The sequence below is a fragment of the Cucumis melo genome, chromosome 7 (assembly GCF_025177605.1).
Source record: "Cucumis melo cultivar AY chromosome 7, USDA_Cmelo_AY_1.0, whole genome shotgun sequence".
Classification (NCBI taxonomy): domain Eukaryota; kingdom Viridiplantae; phylum Streptophyta; class Magnoliopsida; order Cucurbitales; family Cucurbitaceae; genus Cucumis; species Cucumis melo.
In genome coordinates, this window is record NC_066863.1 from 10,485,693 (window position 1) to 10,510,763 (window position 25,071).

At 34.8% G+C, this 25,071-nt stretch overlaps 1 long non-coding RNA gene across 2 annotated transcripts; it reads left to right on the top strand.

Annotated features, from left to right (window-relative positions):
- Positions 1–3,456: 3,456 nt before the first annotated feature.
- On the top strand, positions 3,457–7,139 carry LOC103487522 (uncharacterized). 2 transcript variants are annotated; one of them, XR_537274.3, is made up of 4 exons: positions 3,457–3,798; positions 4,461–4,606; positions 5,204–6,294; positions 6,837–7,139. It is a non-coding gene; the product is annotated as an uncharacterized LOC103487522 (long non-coding RNA). The 2 variants fall into 2 exon arrangements; XR_537273.3 differs by having other exon boundaries at positions 4,483–4,606.
- The last annotated feature ends 17,932 nt before the right edge of the window (positions 7,140–25,071 follow it).

Below are 25,071 nucleotides of genomic sequence, written 5' to 3' on the forward strand. Positions count from 1 at the left end.
TTTGTATGCACATAATAGTTAGCTCATTTTAAGGAATATGACTAATGGTTTATTCATAACATAGCATACAATACAATCATTGCACTTATGCACATAGAACTTTACTTAAAACATAACACAAATGTTTTCTTTAGAAATCAATCTCTTTATAAACTTTCATGTACGAAATATAGTCAAAACAACATCAAATATTTTAAGAAAGCTTTAAAATCTGTAAACGCACACTTGGAAAAATCAATCACTACTGAAATCCCTTTCTTCAGAATGCCTAACTCCCTAAAGACCTTCATCTTGCCTAGTGATTCTTCAGCGTAAGACAACACTTAATACTTTTTCCTTATCAAAATCTCATAGTAACCTTTTCTATTATGGTCTCTCCTCCTACTTATACTAATCCTAATTTGGATGGATCATCTTTAAGTTCTTATAAACCCACCAGCTCCTACTTAAAGTACTACACGTGTAAGCCTAATAACTTTCAAACCATGCTTAGTTTAAACTCTTGCACGTGGCCTATTAAGAGGTCCAATCATGGTTATTAGAAGAATGGTTTTTGCGTTCGAGTTAATATCATTGTGATTTAAATGCGATAGGACATCTGACACGTCTATTGGACTTTTGAGATGACTCATCATTTCCTTCTTTTTGAAATTTGAAATGGATGTTCCAACTTCCATAAGGCCTCCTTGTTGTACAAACATTCATTCCAAGATATGTCATATTAGGCTTTAGGTGAGCGACTTAATTGGGTGACTAGGATAGGATGATGCGATAAGATGCATGTTCTACGTATGCCTTGTTGATTTCATAATGATATGCATGTAGTACAAGTTTTCCTCTTTATTGCCCAAGTGTAAGCAGAGAGAGGTTTTCTGGTATGTCCAGCGTCGAGCTTAGAGAATTGGTGTTCTAATCGAATCTATCGCGTAACTAATCCTATGTGGTATACTCTATAGTGTGTAAGTATGCATAATATGTTTGTCCTAACTATATACACCGAGGTGCAATTTTCTGTACAAGATAAACATGGTGATGGAGTGTATTTAATTGTGAACTCATGTAGCAAGCATGGCATGAAAAAATATTTAACTAATTACCTTTCTTTTTTATATTTTCTTTTGTTCTTATGTGAAGGCTTCATTATTTTACATAGAAGACCACAATAACTTTATTTCTACAAGTTATCACACCTCCAAATTTGAAATCATGCTTGTCCTCAAGCATGATCTCAAAATCCTAGGCTTTATCTTTTTGCAAAGCTTCACTAAACTTCTCAGAATGCCTTTCTAATTCATCTCGCAATTTGACATTTAATCATTTCCTCGCCTACTCTAAACTTGAAAATATTTATCAATTCTAAATGCGGCAAACTTAAGTCTCAAAATTTCCTTGTTTAAATCCAGAAAAATCTTATTTCCAATTTTTACGAAATGGTCGTTGTTCCGAAAATTCTATGTTCTTTTCTTTCTCTCACATCAAAACTTCTGATTATTTATTTGTGTTAGGCATTGAGTGGAAAGTCCTAGGTACTCTATGTAACACCCCAAAAATAAGATAATTTTAAATTGAATTATTTGGTTTAATTTTAGTTTGCTGGGATTCAATCCCACTCAATCGTGCTTACAACTTGATCTAGTTGGTTAACTCCATGAACTTAGTGAGGTAAAATGCAACGTCATGCATGCATTCTCTTATTCTAAGGAACATTAATGATGCAACTTGAAAATAGTGTTGTTGCTTATGTTGGTGTATTGTATATATATATTTCTTTCTTCATAATGTGTCATTGATTCAAGATCATTGCATGCAAAATGCTCCTTATGAATCTCTTGATCAGTGACGTATCCAGAAATTTTGTATAGGGATGACACTATATAACAAACAGACTAAAAAATGTAAAAAAATATTAATAACTTCAAAGATTAATTAATTTAATACGTATTACAATTGTCTTCTACGAGTTCTCATGTTTTGAAATCGATCCATGATAAGTTTAACTATTATCTAACTTATCCAATAAATCTTTCTCAATATAAGCTATATGACAATCATTCATCCATTGATCTCCCATTCGATTGCGCAGTCGAGTCTTCACAATATTCATAGCAGAAAATGTTCTCTCTACAGTAGCTGTTGCAACCAGTAAAATTAACGCCAGTGTGAGCAACCGATAAACTAATGGGTAGACCTTATCTCTTTTCGTAACGATCATTTTCACTACAAGATCACCAATGTTTTTTAGTTCAACAAACTTTGAATGCATATCAATAATGTAATTTTGAAGTTGATCCTCAAGCATAGAGAGTTCAATAACTGAAAAGTCTCTTTGATAAAATTGAGAAGTCGACTAAGTTTTTGTCTATAAAAAAAGCAACAAATGAATTACTCGGTTTCAAACAAGCCATAAAGAGAAGCAATTCAGTACTTGATTCAGTAAAACGATTATTCAACTCTTGAAGTTGCATATCAATGATGTGGTATAGAAGACTTCAACACGATAATGATGCAAATTTGTAATTGGTTGAGATTTTTGACTTTTTCGTCCTCGAACTAAAAACATAGCATCCATTTTAAGAACTTCAATATCATGACTATGGCAGAAATAAGAAACTCTTTCCAATAATGAATCCCAACAAGATTCTATCATTGCTTGTAGTCTACCTTTACAATTGTTGACTAAATTCATTACATTCACAATATCTTGATCTTTTCTTTGTAAGACTTGAGACAAGTCATTTGTGATTCCCAATATGTTTTTCATGAGATGCATATTGAAAACAAAGTCAAATGAAAAGATTGAAGTTATTAGAATCTGTGCTTCATTTTTTGTTCTGAATTTGATCAACTGTCCACAATTTGTCTCAAGCACACCAACTACTGAAGAGAACATTGTAACAAAACTCGTTAAAGTGTTATAATGTGATCCCCATCGAGTATCTCCTAGTCCTTTATCTATTATCTCTTGATTTAATCCTCGTCCACTTGATATCTCACCATTATTTAAAGCTTCAAAAATTTTCATGCTATATTTCTCTCGTAGAATGTCTCGACGTTTCACTGATGCTCTAGTAACATTCACTACACTTGTAGCAATAAAAAAAAGACCGACAATTTTCACATGATTTTTTTGCAGTATCTACAAGAACTAATTGAAGTTGATGAACAAAACAATGAATGTAAAAAGCACATTCATTTTCTTTCACACTACTAGAAAACCAGCAATACTTGACGCTTGCAGCTTTGAAATACTTGACAGTTTTAATAAAAACTGTCAAGTAATATGAAAAAATGTCAAGAATACAAAAAGTGAAAAAAATTAAATTTTTTATTTTTCATTTTTAAATACTTGACAGATTAAAAGCGTCAATATTAAGTTTAATTACTTGACATTTTTTAAATTTCAAATAATATATATTTTCTCCATATTCTTAAAAGAAAAACTTTTCCCTTTTTTTCCTCAAATTTTCTTTTGTTCCCAATTTCTAAAAGAAAACCCCATCTTTTCTCCCCAAACCTTTCCTCTTCGCCCATTTTCTCCGATTCCCACGCTCCCCTTCTCGGCCATGCTCCATGACTGCGTGAACGATCCCTCCTGACGGCTGGTCACCGAACGATCTCACACCACGAACGTTCCACCGTGCACTTTACAAAATTTCCTTGTTCTCAATTGCTCCTCAATGGCTTCTCAAATCTCCTTTTCCCCCTTGAATACTGGCGCTAACATCCCCCTCCTTCGAACTTGGAACTTGGCAGATAACTAACGGTCTCTTCACTAACGCCATTGTTGCCGCCGTCAAGGTTCTTTCCTATATGTTCTTCAACTTCTTTTTCTTTCCTTCTTACTTTTAATCATCAGTGATGGCGATTTCTGCATTTGTTTTACTACTACTAGGATTCTTGATTCTTAATTGCAACCTAAATCATACTTCGAGAAGCTCGTATTCGTTAATGTAGACGTAATGAGATTAGTTAAAGTAGAAGTACATTTACAAGTCATAACAAAACAAACTCGACACTTTGTTTTCTTTGTTAAAAAAACTTCTGTAATATATGTAACACTTTAAACTATGAGCAGGTTAAAATGTTGACCTCCAGGATGTTATATATGGTTGCACATAACAATATGGTTTATTATTTCTTCACTAACAATAAAAAAAGCACAGGAGTTAGATATTTTTTATATGATTTCTTTACCCAAAAGCACAGGAGGAGTTCCACCCTTCGTATTCAAGTTGTCTGTACATAACTTGAATTTTCTATGCGTTGGACCCATTTCATAAGCATGTGGCAGATTCAAGGCTTTCTCAAGATCTTGAATTTATTCTCGATTCCTTATATGGGTCTCTAGACATTAGCTTTCCTATTCATGTGGTTTTTTCACGTATATTGTTTTTCAATTTGGAGCCAATTTCAGGTGATATATGAGACTTTGTACTAGCCCATCTCATTTACTCGTTTAGATCTTTGTTGTTTATTTAACAGCTAGCTAAAGAAGATTACTTGGAGTTGAAACAAGAAGCAAGTGAACTACATGAATATTCGAATGTAAAACTAGATAGAGGTACTCGGTATCTCGATGTTCTTACAAAGAAGACACGTAAGCTAGGTAAGACGATGAGCGCTGCAGCTTACATATTTTCCTTGTTAGGTTCCTTGTTTGTAGATTTTAAATCACGTAAGTAACTCGATGTTACGAGATTGACAGATTATTGCAGTTTGGTAGTCTTCCAAATTTGAGATGATATTCACAAGAACCACACAAATCTGTTTCATTTTCATTTTGGTTTTCCTTGTTCAAATGCTATATATCTGTATGAATTCCTGTTTAAGTACAATTATTGGTAAGTTTTAAAGTGTTACAATTTAAACACTAATGTATTTATTATATATGATTATGTTCGTTAGTAATACAATTTTGATTATTGGTAGCTTTTAAACTTATTGTCTTTGATAAGTTTACTATTTCATCCTATTGTTATTTTCTCATTTGCCCCCAAATTATCTAGTCAATGTGGGTTCTTGAACTTCTTCTTTCGTGCTCACCCCTACTTGAAATTTCCATTTCCCTGGGTTTTCTTTCTCCTCTAGGTTTTTTAATTAGTTTTTGCTTGTAAATCCAAGATGTTTTGTCATTACTTCTAAAATTGTGCATTTAACTATTTTGAGAAAATATCGCAGAATTATATCATTTTTAATCATACAGGGTTACCGGGTGATTTTTGTTGACATCCCACGTGTATGAAATCATCAAGAGTGGATTCAAACATTTGAAAGTACTTTGATGCCATAGATGTTTATCGTGTACGTATTTTGTTTATGTCAATCTCATAATGTTATTCTGTTTTCTTTGTCTTTCTTGTGTTTAGTACATCTTTTTCTCTTTTCTCTTAGTGTATGCATATTTTATTTTGCATGAGGGTCAATTTCTTAGCTGATATGTATCAATAAATGATATAATAAGGGTCACTTTCTTAGCTGATATACATTAATAAATGATATAATGAGGGTCACTTTCATAGCTGGTATGTATTAATAAATGCTATAATGATATATGTATAAAATCATAAATGATGTAAATAAATGATATGTGTGAGTGCTGAAAGGAAAAGTAGAAACATAGGGTTTGTTGATCTTGTTTGGGGCTGACATTTTATTATTTTCAAATGTGCAAGAGATTTGATTGAAATAGATTTTGTACTTAATGATCTTTAGTACAAATTTAAAATATTCCTCTACTTATTACCATATTAAATAATCTCTACCTTTACCTAATGTTTGGTATTGCATTGGTTTTAGATCCTGATGTGAGGCTTTTGCATTTTCTTGGTCTTGCACTTTATATTATCAAGATATGATGTTTGCACTGATAGGTTTGTTGATGGAGTTTTTGTTGGATCATTAAAAAACTGGATTACTTGTCATATAATATCCTTTCCTGCCTTACTTTTCAATGTTTAGTATATTTTTTATTCCTAATGTCATTTTCTAAGTTGTAATGTAGTCCATTTTCCTAGGGTTTGCTTCCATTTTAGCTCCAATTCGACAAGCCTATTACCTCTGAGGTTTTAATTTTCACTCTTCACCGTTGGCCTCCTACTTTGAGTTGCACATACATTAGTATATTATTGTGTGATGAGTTTTTTTTCCTTCTGCTATGAATGTTTGATGATTCGCTAATGCAAGGTTAAAATTATCAAGTGGAACCCTGAAAATGATTTGCTAGCCATGGTCACGGAAAACAAAATATTTTGCTCCACCGTTTCAACTAGCAGAGGTTGTGGACTATATCACTTGGTGAGTTCCATGTTTCCTTTGTTTCCGTAGCTTATTTTTTACATTTCCTTATTTCATAAAAAAAAATTCAACAAGTGTTCTAGTTTTCGTTTTGACACTGCTTTATTGTCTTTGTTTGATCTAAAGAAGTGCTTCTAACATACGTTGAAGTTTGATTTTTTTTGTTAGAGTGTAATGCATAGGTCAATTAAATTGATATTAAACTTTTGATACTAAATCATGACACAGGGCCATATTTCATTTGCCAAAAAGACTATCTTTATGTTATTTAATGACAACTTAGTGATTCAACTTTTGGTGCTACACTATAGTTTAAATTCTTGCTTTAGACAACTTTAGTTCAACAAAACTTAATACATCAACATGACAACCATATTGTCATTTCCTTTTTAGACCTCCGTGTTCTTCACTTTGTTATTAGGTAATTTTCTTACGTGTTCTTTACTTTGTTATTGGGTAATTTTCTTACATGTTATGTTGTTCGATAAAACCCTTGGCTAGGAATGATTGTATTAAATTCAATATTTTGGGTTTCATATCAGATTGATACAAGGATCTCATACAGCCAACTCGAGTTGGATGAAGTGCGAATGGAGCTTGCTGATTTTTTGGGTGGCCAAATGTGATTATAGTGATAACTAAGTTCTTTTGGGTTAGATAGACAAGCTTTGTTGATATTGGATATAGGTGAACTAGTTTTGTTTATATTTTACTGATATTGGATATAGGTGAACTAGTTTTGTTGATATTTTGTTGATATTGGATATAGGTGAAAGACAACTTATATATGTATGGTTCATTGATATATATATATATATATGTGTGTGCAATTTCTTTGGCGGTAAGTTTGAGTTGATTTCAATTGTTCAATTAATGTGTATTTTATTGTTGTTGGATTTCAAAACAGATGTAGTTTAAATTATATGGATATTTTAAAATATATAATTTTCATTTGAAAATAAAAAAATTGACATGCAACACGTGTTAAGAAAATAAAAATACTTGACATGTAAAAACTGCCAAAAACAAAACTCTCCTTATTCTCGACACCGGATTACTTGACGCATAAAAACTGTCAAGAAATCTTATATACTTGACACTTTTTACCTGTCAAGTATAATTATACTTGACGCTTAAAAACTGTCAAGTAAACCTGCCATATTCTTGACACATTGAAAAGCGTCAAGTAAACCAACACTACAAGAGACGGGGGTACTCCCGACGCTAAAAAACGTCGACGAAAATGAAAAATACGTTGCGAAAGGATATGCCAATGTATTTCACGGGATCGGGACAAACATCGAGAGAACCGAGTCGGGAGAGGCATTCTCGATGCTGTATCCACACGGTGTTGGGAATTCCTCTCCCGACGCCGTCACATGCGTCGACAACAGTGGCGTCGGGAATGCCTCTTCCGACATTTTTTTTCTGACATCTTTTGTACGTCGGGACAACCTTCCATGACGTCTCTTATGCATCATAGTCCTGACGTCTCATTGCGTCAGGAATTCTTTTATATATATATATATATATTTTAATATTTAATTTCTATTTCTGTTGCCCTAAAATATTTTGCTCAAACATTCACAATGACGATCGAATTGCTCAAATATTTTTCCCGACGTTTTTGATTAAATTAAAACAAATTGAATATAAATTAAGAAATATACAAACAAAAATTAAAAAAAAAAAGATTTAAAACTAACAATACGAATAAGTTCACAAAATAAACGTAGTTCTTATAATACAAGAAAACGCAAACATAACAAAAAGTCTATCAACGAAATGCGTACGCATCATTCTACATCTTCGTTCCTAAAATGATAAAAAAGTAACTAAGTGTAGTATATATATCCATATGTTCACTGTATACTATCATTGCAAAAACTTAAGAATAATGGAGACATATATACGTACCGCAGAGCTAGGGATCACATGGTGGTCCCTATTGTGAACGAGTTAATTCTTCTATCATCTTTTTCATTGTTTCTACTTGTGAAGCTAACGCTTGGTGATTTCTATCTTGCACTTCAATCCATTCCAAAGCTTCATTAAGTTTAGCTTGTAATTCAATCTCTTTTTGTGTGGACTGTGAACAAGATGTCGACAAACTGCTCACACTCGCCGTCCTGCGGGCCTTCGACTTGGGTCCCTAACCAAGGCCTTTTGAGTAGCCTGGTCGTCTACCCAACACCTGATCGCATATCTCATCCTCAGAGAGTGGCTGACTTTCCTCTGGGGTAGGCTGAGATTGGAGTTTCAGCATTTGATTTTGCAATAAATTTAAAAACTATGTTAGGTAATGCGCAAAATAATATAATGAAAGAGGATAATTAATAAGGGCATAACTTACATGCGCATCCTTGACGGCCTGCGACACGAATGTCCCAACTCGAACGTGTGTTTTCCGGAACAACTCCACACAATCAATCGTCCTAGTCAATGTCCTAATCAACGTGTAGCTCGCATGTGGCTTATATGTGACTTCACCAATCGGTTACCCACTTCTACAAGATGTAAATCCTTTATTATCTTCAGATCTTGTGGGTCAAACCAAGCATTTGTGGTATCCTTCGTTTTCCCTTCGATGTTCAGTAATGTATCAACCAAATTGTCACAAACATTCTTCTTAATGTGCATTACATCAAGTTTGTGACGTAACAGTAGTCTCGACTAGTAAGGAAGATCGAAAAAAATACTTTTCTTCGTCCAATTAAGAGCTCTCTTTCTTTTCTTATCCTATATTGAGGAATGTTTACTCATAACTGGAAATCCAACTGATCTAGTTGTTCTAATATTTCATGGCCATTTATCACCAGTGGAGGAGCCTTACGCTCTACCTTTTCATCGTGTAGCCTACTTCTACGCCACACGTGGTTCTCTGGAAGATAGCATCTATGTCCCATGAAAGATATTCTACCTCGTATCCCGAAGGACGATCTATCACCCATGCATATTGGACATGCCTGACACCCCTTCGTACTCCACCCTGATAGGTCACCATACGGCGAGAAGTCATTAATCGTCCACAACAAGACTGCGTATAGCGGAAAGAACTGACTTGTAAGAGAGTCATACGTACGCACCCCAAAAGTCCATAACTCTTTCAATTCCTCAATCAATGGTTGGAGATACACACCAATTTCCCTACCAGGAGATTTAGGATCGGGTATGAGCAGTGACATAAAGAAATTTGTCTCTTTCATGCATTTCCATGGTGGCAAATTGTAAGAAAGTAACACAACAGGCCACATATTGTACGAGGTACTCATTTGAACAAATAGGTTAAACCCATCTGAAGCCAAGCCCAAACGTACGTTTCGTGGATCAAAAGCAAAATCAGGAAATTCAGAATCAAAATGCTTCCACCCCTCTGCATCAGCTGGATGTCTCAAGACATCATCTGTTTCAACACGTTTATCTCTATGCTATCTCATGTCAGCAGACCCTTCCTGCGATACAAACAAGCGCTGTAATCTAGGTACCCAAGGAAAGTGGCACAATACCTTATGCAGAATTTTTTCCCTCTATTATGATTAACCTTGTACTTAACCTCGCCACATGTAAGACAATGTTGCAAATCAGCAAACTCTTTCCAATACAATACACAGTCATACTTTCACGCTTGAATAGTCTTGTATCCCAAGCCCAAGTCACAAAGTTTTCGTTTTACTTCATAAAATGAACTAGGGATAGTAGTACTACACATTGGAAACGCTGTTCTTAAGAGTTCTAACAACATGTCGAATGACTTGTTACTCCAACCATTTAGAACTTTCACATGCATCAACTTAACCAAAAAATTCAACGACGAAAATTCAGAACAACAGGGGTACAACTCATTACGTTCTTCATTCAATAAGTCATAAAATATATTATTTGTTCTATCTTCATCTATATCTACCCCAACATTCATCGGCATTTCATCTTCTAAACGAAGTTCCTCTGTTTCCTCTTCATGTTCAATAGGGGCTTGTAAATCATTTAGCATACGAAGCATATCACCTTCTTCATTAAATTGCCTACTACTAATTCCTTCTTCAAAAGGATTAGTACTAGTTCATTCCTCAAAGTTTTTTGTACATCTAGAGCTTAATTCTCCATGATAAACCCATTCTGTGTAGTAGGGGGATATTCCAATAGTTAGTAGATGTCGTTTGACACCCTCTAATGAGCTCCAATTTAAATTCAAACATCTTTTGCATGGACACCTTAATTGTCCGTAGGCATCAACGTGAAACTTGGCAAATTCTAAAAATTGGGTCACTCTATGTCTATACTCAAGGGAGAACTTATTTCTAAGTTTCATCCAACCCTTATCCATCATTTAAGACCCTAAAACATAAATAGGTTTGATTAGAAACATATCTCTCTCACTCTCTCACATCCATAACTTACTCCCTTGAATATTCACTATTTTTCAATAACTAACTTCAAACTATAGAGGTTACCATAATTGCAGGATAGCCAATACAACCTAATTATTAACAACAAAATACTTCAAAATCTTCGCATCCTACAAACCCCTCCAAACTATAGAGACTACCATAACTGCAGGATAGCCAACACAACCTAATTATTAACAACAAAATACTTCACTTCGCATCCTTCTAACCCCTCCAAACTACAGAGGCTACCATAAGTGCAGGATAGCCAACACAACCTAATTATTAACAACAAAATACTTCAAAATCTTCGCATTCTACAAATCCCTCCAAACTACAAAGGCTACCATAACTACAGGATAGCCAACACAAACTAATTATTAACAAAAAAAATTCTTCAAGCTATCTTCGCATCCTACAAATCCCTCCAAATTACAGAGGCTACCATAACTGTAAGATAGCCAACACATCCTAATTATTAACAACAAAATACTTCAAGCTATCCTACTACCACCCCTTGAAACCATCATAAACAGAAGAAAATTCAAAACAAAAAAGACTATCATAATTGCAGGATAACCATCCCAAATAGAAACAAATTCAAAACAAAAAGGCTACCATAATTGCAGGATAGCCAAAACAAATCTTCACACACATATTACATTTTCAATTCAAAACATAAACCCCCTTCAAATTTGAATGCAACCATAACCCCCCATTCAAATTTGAATTCAACCATAACCTCCTGCAAAAATTTCAATTTAGCTAGTAATCCCCCGTTCAAATTTCAATTTAATTATAAACCCCCCCCCCCCCCCCCCCCACAATTCAATTTTCAATTTAACTATAAATCCTAAACCCTAAACCATTCAAATTTAAATTCAACCACAAATTACACATATTCTATACAAAAATACATTTAACAAACAAAAAACTATTTCAAAAGAAAATCCAAAAACAATTTTCCTAAAAAATCCCTAAAACATAAATTTAAACTAAGAAAATTTTATATTTAAACATACCTAAGGTGACAGACGGTGGCAGAACGACGAGGGACGACCACGAGGGAAGACAACGACGACAGAATGAAAGGCGACGAGCTATGGACGACGAAGCCTCGGCGGTTCTCTCTTCTCCCTTTCCCTTTCGGTTTCAGTTATGTGAAATATAGAACTGAATCGTTTATAAAGGGGATTTCTCGACGCAGTCGCGCGACGTCGGAAAATCCCCCAAAAGGTGTCGGGAATAATTGTATTCTCGACACTCATTAAAAGGTTTTCCTGACGCACTATGGTGTATCGGGAAAACCCCTTATTCTCGATGCCGTTCCCGATGCACTTTGCATGGCATCGGGAATAAGGTGTATTTTTAATTTAATTTGGCCTATTCCCGATGCCGTTTGGCCGAAGCGTGTTTGATGCGTCGGGAAAAAGGTATTCCCGATGCCTCTCCCGGCGCAGTGGTCATAGCGTCGGGAATACACTTATTCTCGATGTTCTTTGTGCCGATGTTTTCTTTGGTGTCGCGAAACCCCCGTTTTCTTGTAGTGAAATACTTGACAGGTAAAAAGTGTCAAATAAATCCAGTTTTGTAGTAGTGTCAAAATAAGTGCTTTCAAGCCATGGAACTCACCTTGCATATTACTTGCTCCATCATATCCTTGTCCTCCCAAATTAGCAATACTTAACCCATGTTGAGAGAAAAAACCATCAATAACTTCCTTAAGTGATAGGGCACTTATATTATTGACATGAATAGAAAATTGTTTGTCACTCACATCACTTATAACTATATTAACAATTTATGTTGTAATGCAGTTTCCTATATCTTTTTTTTGAATATCTGGTACAATCAATTTCAAATTATTTGGAGCATTTTTGAAAGTCGCGGCTTCAATATCCTTGTTATGGTTTCACAACCATCGCAATAGTTCAAGAAAGTTACCTTGACTCTTTGAATCATCAGTCTTATCATGTCCACGAAATGCAAAACCTTGCCGTAATAAAAATCGAGTACAATCAATTGATGCGCCTAATGGAGTTCAATACTCAGCTCGTACTTGGTCAGGCATCCTATTTAAAAAAGTCTTAATATGTTGCCTTTATTTTAAAAGAGCCTCACATTTTCCCCAAGCTTGATTGTGTGCATTATTAGGACCACCAACATGAGTTTCCAATCTCTCTTTTTTCTTCCAATTGGAAAATCCTTCACTAACAAAGCATTCCCCTCCTGATTCTTCACTTACTTCTGGTTTGAACAAATAGCAACATAAACAAAATGCCGCATCCTTGGAAATACTATATTCTAACCAATTGGGAGATTCTTTAAACCAAGTTGGATTAAATCGTCATGACTTTTCCCCAAACTTCTTGAATGGAAAAGTATGATTTTGAGGTTGACAAGGACCTTTTTGTAGATATGCTCTACGAACTTGATCTTGAATTTTATAATAATATTCGTAAATTCTAGTTCTTAGACAAGGATCTGCAGGTAGTTCTCCTAAATTGATTTCTTTATAAAAACTATCAGAATCAGGAATATGTATCTTTTTTTAGAATGATGACTCTATAGTTTCTACAATTGTTTTTCTTTTAAAATATCTCTCCATGTTAATATGTTAACTTTACAAAATTAGTATTAAACAATATAAGTATTATGATTTATCACATAGATTGAAAAAGTATTAAAACTAAAAATAGTAATAAGAATTTAAACTTACTGACGAATTGATATGGTACGTATATTCTAACAATGAACAAAAAAAATTATCTTCTAGCTTTTAATTCTAAAATTAAAATATATATATATATATATATATATATATAAGTAATGTAAAGGTGAATTTAAAAATTACATCAAAAAAAGAAAAGAAAAAAAAAAGAAAGAATAATACATTTTTCATGGAATATTGTTGAGAGAGTGAAAGTTTAGATCACTGACTTTGTTGTATTTTTTTTCTAAATATTTGTTAGATAACAAATGACGGTGGCTAGAAAATAAGCTATGGTTTTATCTTTGTCAAGTTTTGTTTCCTCTTATTAATATTGACATTTGGAGAAATAAAATTATTGAGAATTGGAAAGATATTTGCTATTTAGAGAAAAAATTAATGATGTTTGGAATAAAATATATTTTGTGACAATTTAGGAAAAATTTTGATATTTGGGAAATAAAGTTATTGAACTTTAGAAAAATATTTGATATTTAGGAAAAGAAAATTAATGATGTTTGGAATAAAATATATTTTGTGCAATAAAAATTAATTAATAAAAATGATTGCAATTCGTAGAATTCGAACCTCTAACTTATAGGTTACAAAATAAAGGCACAACCACTACACCAAAACCAATTTTTTTTTTAAAAAAATATGTATTGTTTAATATATATTATAGTCTGACACTTCAAACTTAATATTAAAATACAAAAATCGATAATGTGAGGGGGGCACGTGCCCCCGCTGGCTTCTTAATAAATCCGTCCCTGCTCTTGATTATGCATTCAGACGTGATCATTGAATGCAAAACGTTTCCAATGTCTTTCTTCCTAGTCCTTGTTGTGAACAAGTTTTTCTATTGTTTGCCCAAGTGTAAGCGAAAAAATTGGTCTAGCTGGATGATCTAGAGTTGAACACAGGGAATTGATATCAAAGCTTAGTTCTAGGATTCACTAGGCATTTAGGAAGTATAAAAGAATAAACTATACAATGCAAGAAAGTATAAGTTTAAACTATATATACTTATCTACATTAGAGAATCAGTAAAGGAAAATCAAGATGGATGTGAGACGGAGTTGTGAACTAACTTGTGTAAAAGAAGGGGTTGAATGAAGATCTATGCATTACAAAGCGATTAAGCAATCAAACATCCTTGATGTGATATAACTTAGTTAACGTGCTAGTGATTAAAGCAAGCATCTCTCGGTGTCTTTAAACACCACACTTGCTCATCTCTCGGGATACAAATGACCAAGCCGCGCTAAGCAAGTTATATCTAAAACGCTTCACTTATAAGACTTATGGCGCTTCGCGTTTAAGGGTGACAAGCTCTCGACGCCTAATACCCACACTTGTTCTCCTTTGGGATACAAATGATGGAAGTTATCTCGCCAAAATAGAGTTTGTCTCCAAACTCCTCCTTGTGCGTGTGAGCCATCTCCTAATTGATACTTTCCCTCTCGAATAGTTGGCGACATACACTGGTAAAGTAATGAAAATAGCTCAGCTAACGCGATAAGAAATATAAGCTAACCTTCTTATCAAGAACTTATCATAAATCTTAAACTACACATAACACAAAGATAGATGAACTGTAAAGAGATGGAGGATTGAAACTGGTATAAATATTCAATGTATTAAAGAATGAAGTCCTTCAACCATTGTACAATATGAACGAATACATTACAAATAAATTCAATGAATTGAAAGAATAGGAATGACATTACGACTTAGGTGAAGTGGGAAAATGGGATCTTCTTCACTCAAACCTCAAGCTTTCACTTTTTAGACCGATTAAGGAAGATGAAGAAAAATTGTACAAATGATGGAAAGGCTACTCCTTTCCATCACTCTCTAGGGTTCAGCCCATTCAGGCTCTTAGGTCCATTTAGACCTCGATAATTTACTTAATAGTGATTGAGTCCTTTATATAGACAGATTTAGGCGAAAAATCTAATCTCATAAGCACGTCAGTGCCAAAAGCTATCTTTATGTTAAGTCACATCAACTCCAACTAAAATTGTGCAAGTAGGCATGATCTTCTTCTTCACGAATACCAATTAGATGCTGGCTTTTGTGTTTAGGTTATGTGGGAAGAGCGAATACTTTCCTGTTGGCGTTATGTCCCATTTTGTCTCAGACCAGGCGACTCTCTTTAACGTGTCTTCTAAATCTCGCTCTTGTGGGTTTTTGAAAATTGCATGTCCTATTTCATTTGCCTCTAACCCAAAGAGTTCATTGATTGCATTTGGCTAAAATCTACTTTCTACCCTTTCACCATGGCATGGCATTCTTCTTCACTGATATACCCGTTGGAAAAATCTCTTTCATCTAAATGCTTGGATGGGTGCTGTGAGGAACTCTGGCATTGTTCCTTGGTATAGATAGAGCCCATTCTCTATCATGAATTGCTTTCTAACTTGGGAAGAAAAGTGTGGTCCTTCTGATTCATTTTCCTCACCCTTTTCCCTTTCATCTGCTTGAGGCTTTCTTTTCCCTTTCTCAGCTCACCTCGTTTCAAACTGTGCTTTCAAGGCCTTCTTCTTCATTCGAACCTTTCTTTTTTTCTTAGGCCTTAACGCTTCTTCCTTCAAAAGACTTAAATTTTCAGTATCCTTCTCAAACTCCTCGCAATGTTCATCAAACGTCAACTCTTAGCCTTTGCACTTCTCTACAGGTTGGGCTACATTTTCCACCTGGCTAAGGAGCTCTTTCCGCCCCTTCTTCTTTGTTTCTTTCTTTTCGTCCGCTAAGGTCTTAACGCCTTGCTCTTTTACTTTTATTTTCAACAACCCAGACTTCACCTTCTCAGTCTTTTCTTGGATTTTCTTCGCTAACCTCTCGAACGTCGTTCTCTGACCACACCGCCTTGCCTTCTCGCCTTTTCTTCTTTCTTTTTCTTCTCATCTTCTTCCTTTTTTTCTTTTCTTCTTCTTTTCTTCTTCTTTCTTCTTCGTCTCATCTTCCTTCTTCTTTTCTAGTTTCTCTCTCTCTTATCTCTCTCCTTTCTTTCGTTCTTCTCCCTTTCTTCTTTTTCTTTCAGTTCTTTCTCAACCATCTCTTTCTTAGCTTTCTCTTTTTCTAATCTTTCTCACTTTTCTTGTTCTTTCTTCTCCTCTTTTTTTCTTGATGGCTCCCTAGAGACGATGTCAAGTAGGTCTCTCAACTTATCTTCTTGCAGTTGAAACTTCACTCTATTGAAGTTGTATTTCTCCTTTTTCCTTCGACACAGGACTGCCAGTTGGAGAATGCTTAATTGCTTGATTGGACAAGCTTGCTTTGGCAAAGGTGGCTTAATATTTCTTGAGGGCTTTGGTAAGGGATTGCTCTCCAGACATGATTGATAAGAGTTGACAAAGAAATGAACATAAGGTACAATTTGAGGAAGGAAAACTTACAAGTTCTCATTAGAAGGGATGATCAGAAGGGTTATAAACTTGAAGGTTCTGATTGTTCAGCTAAAGGTTTGGATTAAGGGTTTAGAACGAGTTTATATAGGTATGGTTAACAATGGTTAAAGGGTAGGTTACAACGTGGTTAGGTCGTGCATTTTAAATGCGAAGTGACATCTGACACGACAGTTAGTTTCTTAAGGGTGGTGTAATAATGACTTTTAAAATTTGAATTTTAAAAGAGATAAGATGTTTGACATTCTCCAAAACCCTAATCATTCTGAAGAAAACCCTAGGCTTAATCACACCTTCTCGAGAGGTGGCTTTATCATTAAAAACTCTAATTAGTCTAAAAACTTCGAGAGACAAATCGCGCTCCCTACTTAGCAAAAATTCTAAACTAACAAAACTAATTTACATAAGTAATTACAAGTATAAGATGCAAAACTTAATACACAAAATTTATGGATGTAAGTTGTAACAAGGATAAGGAAGGTTTATACACTATAAATACATCCTTGCGTTCAGACTTTTTGACGAGAAAGAATTATGGTCCCATCACGTAATGCTCCGCATTGTCCTTCTAACTGCATTGTCTTTTCGTGAACTTCCTTGATCATTTGTTGCATCACGATCGTTCGTCACAATAAGCCTCTACTCCCAATTGTTCATTGCAATGTTCAAATGATCTTTCTTGGTCCCTAATTGTGTAATTAGTAAAGATACAAATCTTAGTAAACTTACTGCGTGGACACTTTCTTTGACACCTTACTTTGAGTTCTCAAATTTTAACGGATTAGACATTTACGATCTTAGACTTTTAAGGACCTCAATAACATGCATGAACTTAATTAATTATGACTTTTCTACTGAATCGCTCACTGACCGAAAGATATATTTAATCCTAAGGCTAGTTCAAGCAATCAAAGATTACTTTGGTACCTTGAACCCTTTCATGCCATCTTCGGCTGATCGCGTGATTCACCAAAATCAAGTGTTTTGCCCAATATCAAACTAAAACCCGACTTTAGTATTTGAAAAATCAATTTCCCGACAACGGTGCTAAAAATTTGTTTGGAATTTGTGTTTGGAGTCAACGTTTGCTGGGAATCAATCCCACTCAACCGTACCTACAACTTGATCTAGTTAGTTAACTCCACGAACTTAGTGAGGTAAAATGCAACATCATGCATGCATTATCTTATTCTAAGCAACATTAATGATGCAGCTTGAAAATAGTATTGTTGCTTATGTTGGTGTATTGTACATGTGTATATTCCATTCTTAATAATGTGTCATTGATTCAAGATCATTTCATGCAAAGTGCTCCTTATGAATCTCTTCATTATGCATTCTGACATGATCAATGCATGCAAAATGTTCCCAATTTCTCTATTCATAGTCCTCATTGTGTACAAATTTTTTTATTGTTTTCCCAAGTGTAAGAAAAACAATAGGTTTAAATTATATATACTTATCTACACTAGAGAATCTGTAAAGGGGAATGAAGATGGATGTGAGAAAGAGTTGTGAACTAACTTGTATAAAAGAAGGGAGGTGAAGGAAGATCTATGCATTACCAGGCGATTAAGTAATAAAAAATTATTGATGCGATATAACTTAGTTAACGTGCTTGTGATTAAGGTGAGCACCTCTCGGTGTCTTTACATGCCACACTTGGTCACCTCTCGGGATATCCAAATGACCAAGCTACATTAAGCAAGTTATAACTAGAACTCATCACTTACAAGACTTATAGCACTTCGCATTTAAGGGTGACAACCACTTGGCACGTAATAGCCACAATTATTCTTCTTTTGGGATATAAATGATGCAAGTTATCTCCCTAAGGTGGAGTTTTTCTCGAAACTCCTCTTTGCACGCGTTAGCCATATCCTTGCTACTTGCCCTCTTGGGTAGTTAGCGATATACACTAGCCAAGTAGTGAAAATAGCTCAACTAATGTGATACAAAATACAAAGAATGGAATGAATAGGCATGACATTAGAAGTTAGGGGAAATAGGAAAATGAGATGTTCTTCACTCAAACCTTAAGCTTTCACTCTTAGAATGACCAGAAAATATGAAGAAAAACTTTACATACAATGGAAAGGCTACTCCTTTCCACCACTCTCTAGGGTCCATCTCATTAAGGCTCTTGGGTCCATTCAAACTCAGATACTTTTCTTGATGGTGATGGAGTCCTTTATATAGGCAGATTTAGGTGAGAAATCTAATGTTCTGACACTACAAGAAATCGGGGGGTTTTCAACGAGCTAAATGACGTCGGAAGCCGAAATGTCTGGATAGATGCTTGTTCTCGATGTCGTTTTGCATACGTTGAGACTCATCAAAAATATTATTTTAATATTATGTTTTATCGATGATTCACGAAGCACGTCGAAAAACAAGAAGATATTTTCGACGTCTAGGTTTATGACGTTGGGAATAGTTTACAACCAAAATAAATATTTAACTTATCCTGACATTCCATGCAAGCCGACCAACAGGGTGACACCTATTCCCGAAGATTCTTATCCAACATCGAAAATTGGTAACATATTTCCCGACGACTTGCATGGACGTTGGGAAACACTTGAATATTAATTATGTCAGAGCAGGGGTTCCCGAAGACTAATGCATGACATCGAAAATAAGTTACAAATTTTCGACGCCATTAGTGACGCATCGAAAATGGCGTTGGATATAAGGTGGAACTCCTGATGTCTTCGTGGTGTGTTCGGAGTTCGTCTATATTTTTTGTTTCAGTTATATGAAAGACAAAACTGAAACGATGGAAAGAGGAGAAAAGAAAAAGGATCGTCACCCTCGTGGTGCCTAAGCTTCCCCTCGCCGCCATCTTCCTTGCCGTTGCCGCTCCTTGAAATCGTGTCGTCGTTCTTCCTTTTCTGGTAAGTTTAAAGCAATTTCTTATTAGTTTTGAAGTTAGTTTGAGTTAGAAATTAATTTAGGTTAGTTAGTTTATAGTTTTCTTTTTTGAAATTAGTTTAAGATTGAATATTGAATTAGTTTTGGAATGTGAGTTGAAAATTTGAGGTAGGGTTATTTGAGCAATTGAGTTGGGGAGTTTAAATTTTGATTCCAAAATTTGAGGGTCAAGAGTTAATTGAATGGAATGGGTTAAAAATTATAGGGGGTTGAATTGGAATTTTGATTTGGGGGGGTTCAATTGGAATTTTTGAATGATGGGGGTTCAATTGGAATTTTGAAAGGGGGATTGATAAATTTAAATTTTCGAAGAGGTGAAGTAGGTTTAATTGAATATTTGAAGGGGATGTGTTGAAAATTTAGGGGGGGGGGGGGGATTGAGGATGAAATTTTGAGGGGGGGGCTAAGGATTATTACTATTTTAAAAATTCTATAATTTGTGTTAAGTTTTGTTTTGGCTATCTTGTAGTTATCGTAGCCTTTAGTTCAATTCTAGTAGTTTATTTCTTAGTAGTTTTGAATAACTTTGTTTTATATTTGGGATGACTATCCTAAAGTTATGGATGCCTTTTTTTGTTTTGAATTTGTTTGTATTTCTAAAGGTCTGAAGGGGTGGTAGTAGGGTAGCTTGTAAGGTAGCATTGTTGGAAGAGGTGGGTAGGATACAAATATTGAAGTTATTTATGGTTAATTAGGTTGTGGTGACTATCTTGCAAGTATGGTAACCTGTGTAGTTTGAAGTTAGTTTTAGTGAAAATTTTAGGAGATTGTATATTCAAGAGAGTAAGTTTAGGATGTGAGAGGAGAGGAATATGCTTCTAATCAAACCTATTTATGTTTTAGGGACTAAAATGATGGACAATGGTTGGATGAAACTTAGGAATAAGTTTTCCCTTGAGTATAAAGAGGGAGTGACCAAATTTTTAGAAGTTGTCAAGTTTCACTTTGATGCTTACAGACGAATAAACTATCCATGCAAGAGATGTATGAACTCAAATTGGAACTCACTAGAGGGTGTGGAACAATATCTACTGACTATTGGAATATCCCCCTACTACACAGAATGAGTATATCATGGAGAGTCAGTTAGCTTTAGAGGTACAGAAAACTTTGAGGAAGGAACGAGTAGTAATCCTTTTGATGAAGGAACTATTAGTAGGGAATTTGATGAAGAAGATGATATGTTTGGTATGTTGAATGATTTAAAAGTCTCGATTGAACATGAAGAAGAAACGAAGGAAGGTCATTAGAGGATCAAATGCCGAGGAATATTGAGGTAGATATAGATGAAGATACAACAAACATATTTCAGGACTTATTGAATGAAGCATGTAATGAGTTGTACCCCATTTGTTCTGAACTTTCCTCATTGAATTTTTTTGTTAAGTTGATGCATGTCAAGGTTCTAAATGGTTAGAGTGATAAGTCCTTTGACATGTTGTTAGAACTCTTAAGAGCAGTGTTTCCAATGTGTAGTAGTACTATCCCTAGTTCATTTTATGAAGCCAAACGAAAACTTTGTGACTTGAGCTTGGGATACGAGACTATTCATGCGTGCAAGTATGACTGTGTATTGTACTTGAAAGAGTTTGCTGATTTTCAACATTGTCCTACATGTGGCGAGGCTCGGAACAAGGTTAATCATAACAGAGGGAAAAAATTCTACATAATGTATTGTGCTGCTTTCCTTTGGTCCTGAGATTACAACGCTTGTTTGTATCACAGGAAGGATCCGCTGACATGAGATGACATATGGACAAACGTGTTGAAACAGATGATGTGTTGAGACATCTAGCTGATGCAGAGGGATGAAAGCACTTTGAGTTTGAATTTCCTGATTTTGTTTCTGATCCACGGAACGTGCGTTTGCCGGCTTCTGATGGGTTTAACTCATTTGGTCAAATGAGTACCTCGTACAGTATGTGGCCTGTTGTGTTACTTCCTTACAGTTTACCACCATGGAATGCATGAAAAAGACAAATGTCTCCATGTCACTGCTCATACCCAATCCTAGATCTTCTGACAAGGAAACCGATGTGTATCTCCAACCATTGATTGAGGAACTAAAAGAGTTATGGAATTTCGGGCTGCGTACGTATGACTTTCTTACAGGTCAAATTTTTCAGCAACATGCAGCCTTGTTATGGACGATTAATGACTTCCCGACGTATGGTGACCTATCAAGGTGGAGTATAAAGGGTTATCAGGCATGTCCCATATGCATGGGTGATAGATCGTCGTTTGGGATACGAGGTAGAATATCTTTCATGGGACATAAACACTATCTTCCAGAGAACCATATGTGGCGTGGAAGCAAGCTACACGATGGAAAGGTAAAGCGTAGGGCTCCTCCAGTTGTGATGAATGGGTATGAAATCTTAGAATAGTTAGATCAGTTGGAGTTTCTAGTTATGAGTAAACATCTTTCAATAAAGGATAAGAAAATAAAGAGAGCTCTTAATTTGACAAAGAGAAGTTTTTTTTTCAACTTCCTTACTGGTCGAGACTACTGTTACATCACAAACTTAACGTAAAGCACATTGAGAAGAATTTTTGTGACAATTTGGTTGGTATGTTGTTGAATATTGAAGGAAAAACTAAAGATACCATGAATGGTCGGTTGGACCTACAAGATCTGAAGATAAGAAAGGATTTACACCTTATAGAAGTTGGTAGTTGATTGGTCAAGCCACACGTGAGCTACACGTTGAATAGCAACGAATGAGTTGAGTTTTACAAGTTTCTAAAATCAGTTAAGTTTCCCGATGGATTTGTTTCCAATATATCGTGATGTGTGCATGAAAGAGAGAAGAAAATATCAGAACTCAAACGCATGATTGTCATGTTTTATTACATCGACTGCTACCTATTGGTATTTGAGCATTCTTACCGAAAACGTGTACACTGCTGTAATCGAACTATGTAATTTTTTTCATGACTTGTGCGCCAGAACGATAAGAGTAAGTGATTTGGACAAATTACAAGCAAACATCATAATCATACTTTGTAAGTTGGAAAGAATATTTTCATTTGCCTTCTTAAGTGTTATGGTACACGTAGTCATTCAGTCATCATACGAAACCAAGGTTACTGGTTCAGTTTCTTACAGTTGGATGTATCCCATTAAAAGAAGTCTATGCACTTTAAAATAGTATGTTAGAAACAAAGCACATCCTGAGGGGGTCCAATGCATAAGCGTATGTGATGAATGAATCGAGCACCTTTTGTTTGCGTTACCTAAGTGGTATAGAGTCCCGATTCACAAGAGATGAGTGAAATGATGATACAATTCCAATGGACGAGGTAATTGGTGAGTTTGAAATTTTCAAGCAGAAAGTACGATCCTTAAGTGTGTCAAGTCTTCGTACTATATCATAGGAACAAAAACGCCTCTTCCATTGGTACATCCTCAAAATGTAGATGAAATATCAGAGTATCACAAGTAAGCATTCCTTATCTTCATATTTCCTAGGTATAGTTGTTGAGTATTTGTTATATACGTTGTTGTTACACAAATTAAACTCATAATCATCCCCGTTTGGAAACATTTAATGCTAATACATTGACTAACTCAAAATGCTACTGATTTGTACAAAAGACATCAACGGAGATTCTCTAAATGGTTTCGAGCACAGGTATATAACAAGTTTTCGTGTCGCATGTATGCACTAATGTATTTATACACGTGAATGTGTATAATCATTGTCACATTGATTTCAAGTTATAGAACTGCGTGAGTCTGAGAATCTATCTAACGATTTCTTCTCACTTATGATGGGACCATTATTTGACGTTCGTTGTTACAATAGATACATCGTCAGTGGGCTAAGATTTCACATGTCAGAACGTGATTCTCGACATACTACATAAAACAATGGAGTGATGGTAATTGGTGAAAGCGATGCAGGTGAAAGTGGCGACAATAATTTGTACGGTGTTCTAGATGAAGTGTTGCTTGTTCTATATCCGTTGAAAAGAAATGTTTGGCTATTTAAGTGTCGGTGGTATGACACGAACGACAACAAAAGTCAAAAACACACGTTGAACTAGGGTTCAAATCTCTTAACACGTCCCATTTTTGGTTCGCCGAGAAACTTGTAATTCTTGCAACTTGCCATAGGGGAAAATTTTATGCTTCTGCTTTATGTTCATAGTATTTTTAATTGAATTTATCGAACTCATGAATTGTTTTTTTTTTATTTTTCTTTAAAAGTTAGATAGAACCCAAACTATGATTAAATTTTCAAATATTTATTTCTATTTTTCAAATTATGATTTATGAATGAGAATTTGAAATTATTTATTCAGAACTTTGGTTCTCTTTTTCATTTTAAATATAAAAATCTTTATGTATTTTAATAGTAATAACCACAAGTTAGTATAAGGAGTTGAGTCGTTACACATTATGAGTCTGTTCCTCTCCTCAATTATAACTCTTATCGCCAATTATTTACTTACTCTCAAATTTAGTTGAAGCTTTACTTCTTATTTTTTGTGAGAGGCGAAAACAAAGTTCTTATTTCAATTAAATTTAGAGTGAATGAATAAGTTACCTTTTTTTTTTTTAGAAATTTAAGTTTCAATCGATTAAAAATGAAAAGTTCTTTAAATTTTTGAATTCTTTAGCTGAGACCTCGCACTCCCCCAAATCTAGAACACAGCAGAGTCCTCGTTGTGAAAAAGCGAATGATAAGATGAACTTAGAAAAAATTACAAAAGAGGTTTGAGGTAAAGCTTGCTCGCCTAAAGACAACTAGAAATATTTACTAAGTTTATTTCGCTAAGGAAAGTTTCATAGCTAGAGACAAGGTAAGTTAAAGTTAGCATAATTCTTATTATGGAAGTTATCCTTGCAAACAACAAAATATACAAGGCAAAGAATTAAAAAATGAAGGCAAGTGACAAGGAAAACATAAAGCATAAATGGAAGAAATATGGACTTGATTAAGTAAATGTACATACATATTACAAAAGAACAAGATACAAGAAAAAAATAACTCAAAATACATAAGAAAGAAAACACCCCCAAATTTAATCTTCCTAGCAGGGTTTAGGGGAGCTAAAGGATTGATAAATGTGCAGGAATGGTGTTTTCCAGTTCTAGTGGAATGACAGATCGAGGCACGCGCTGAACAAATACTGCATGAGTGTATTCCATTGAAGCTCAAAATTTCTTGTCGCGTTTTTCCCCCATTTGCCGCATCAACTCAGATTGTGTGATGACAAGATTGGTATACCGCGATAATCAATTAGGCTATTTGTTGTTTACTCTTTGCATTCTCCTTTTGGAGCCTTAATAACCTAATTGTTGTCTCATTATTTTCCTCGCTTAGGTATG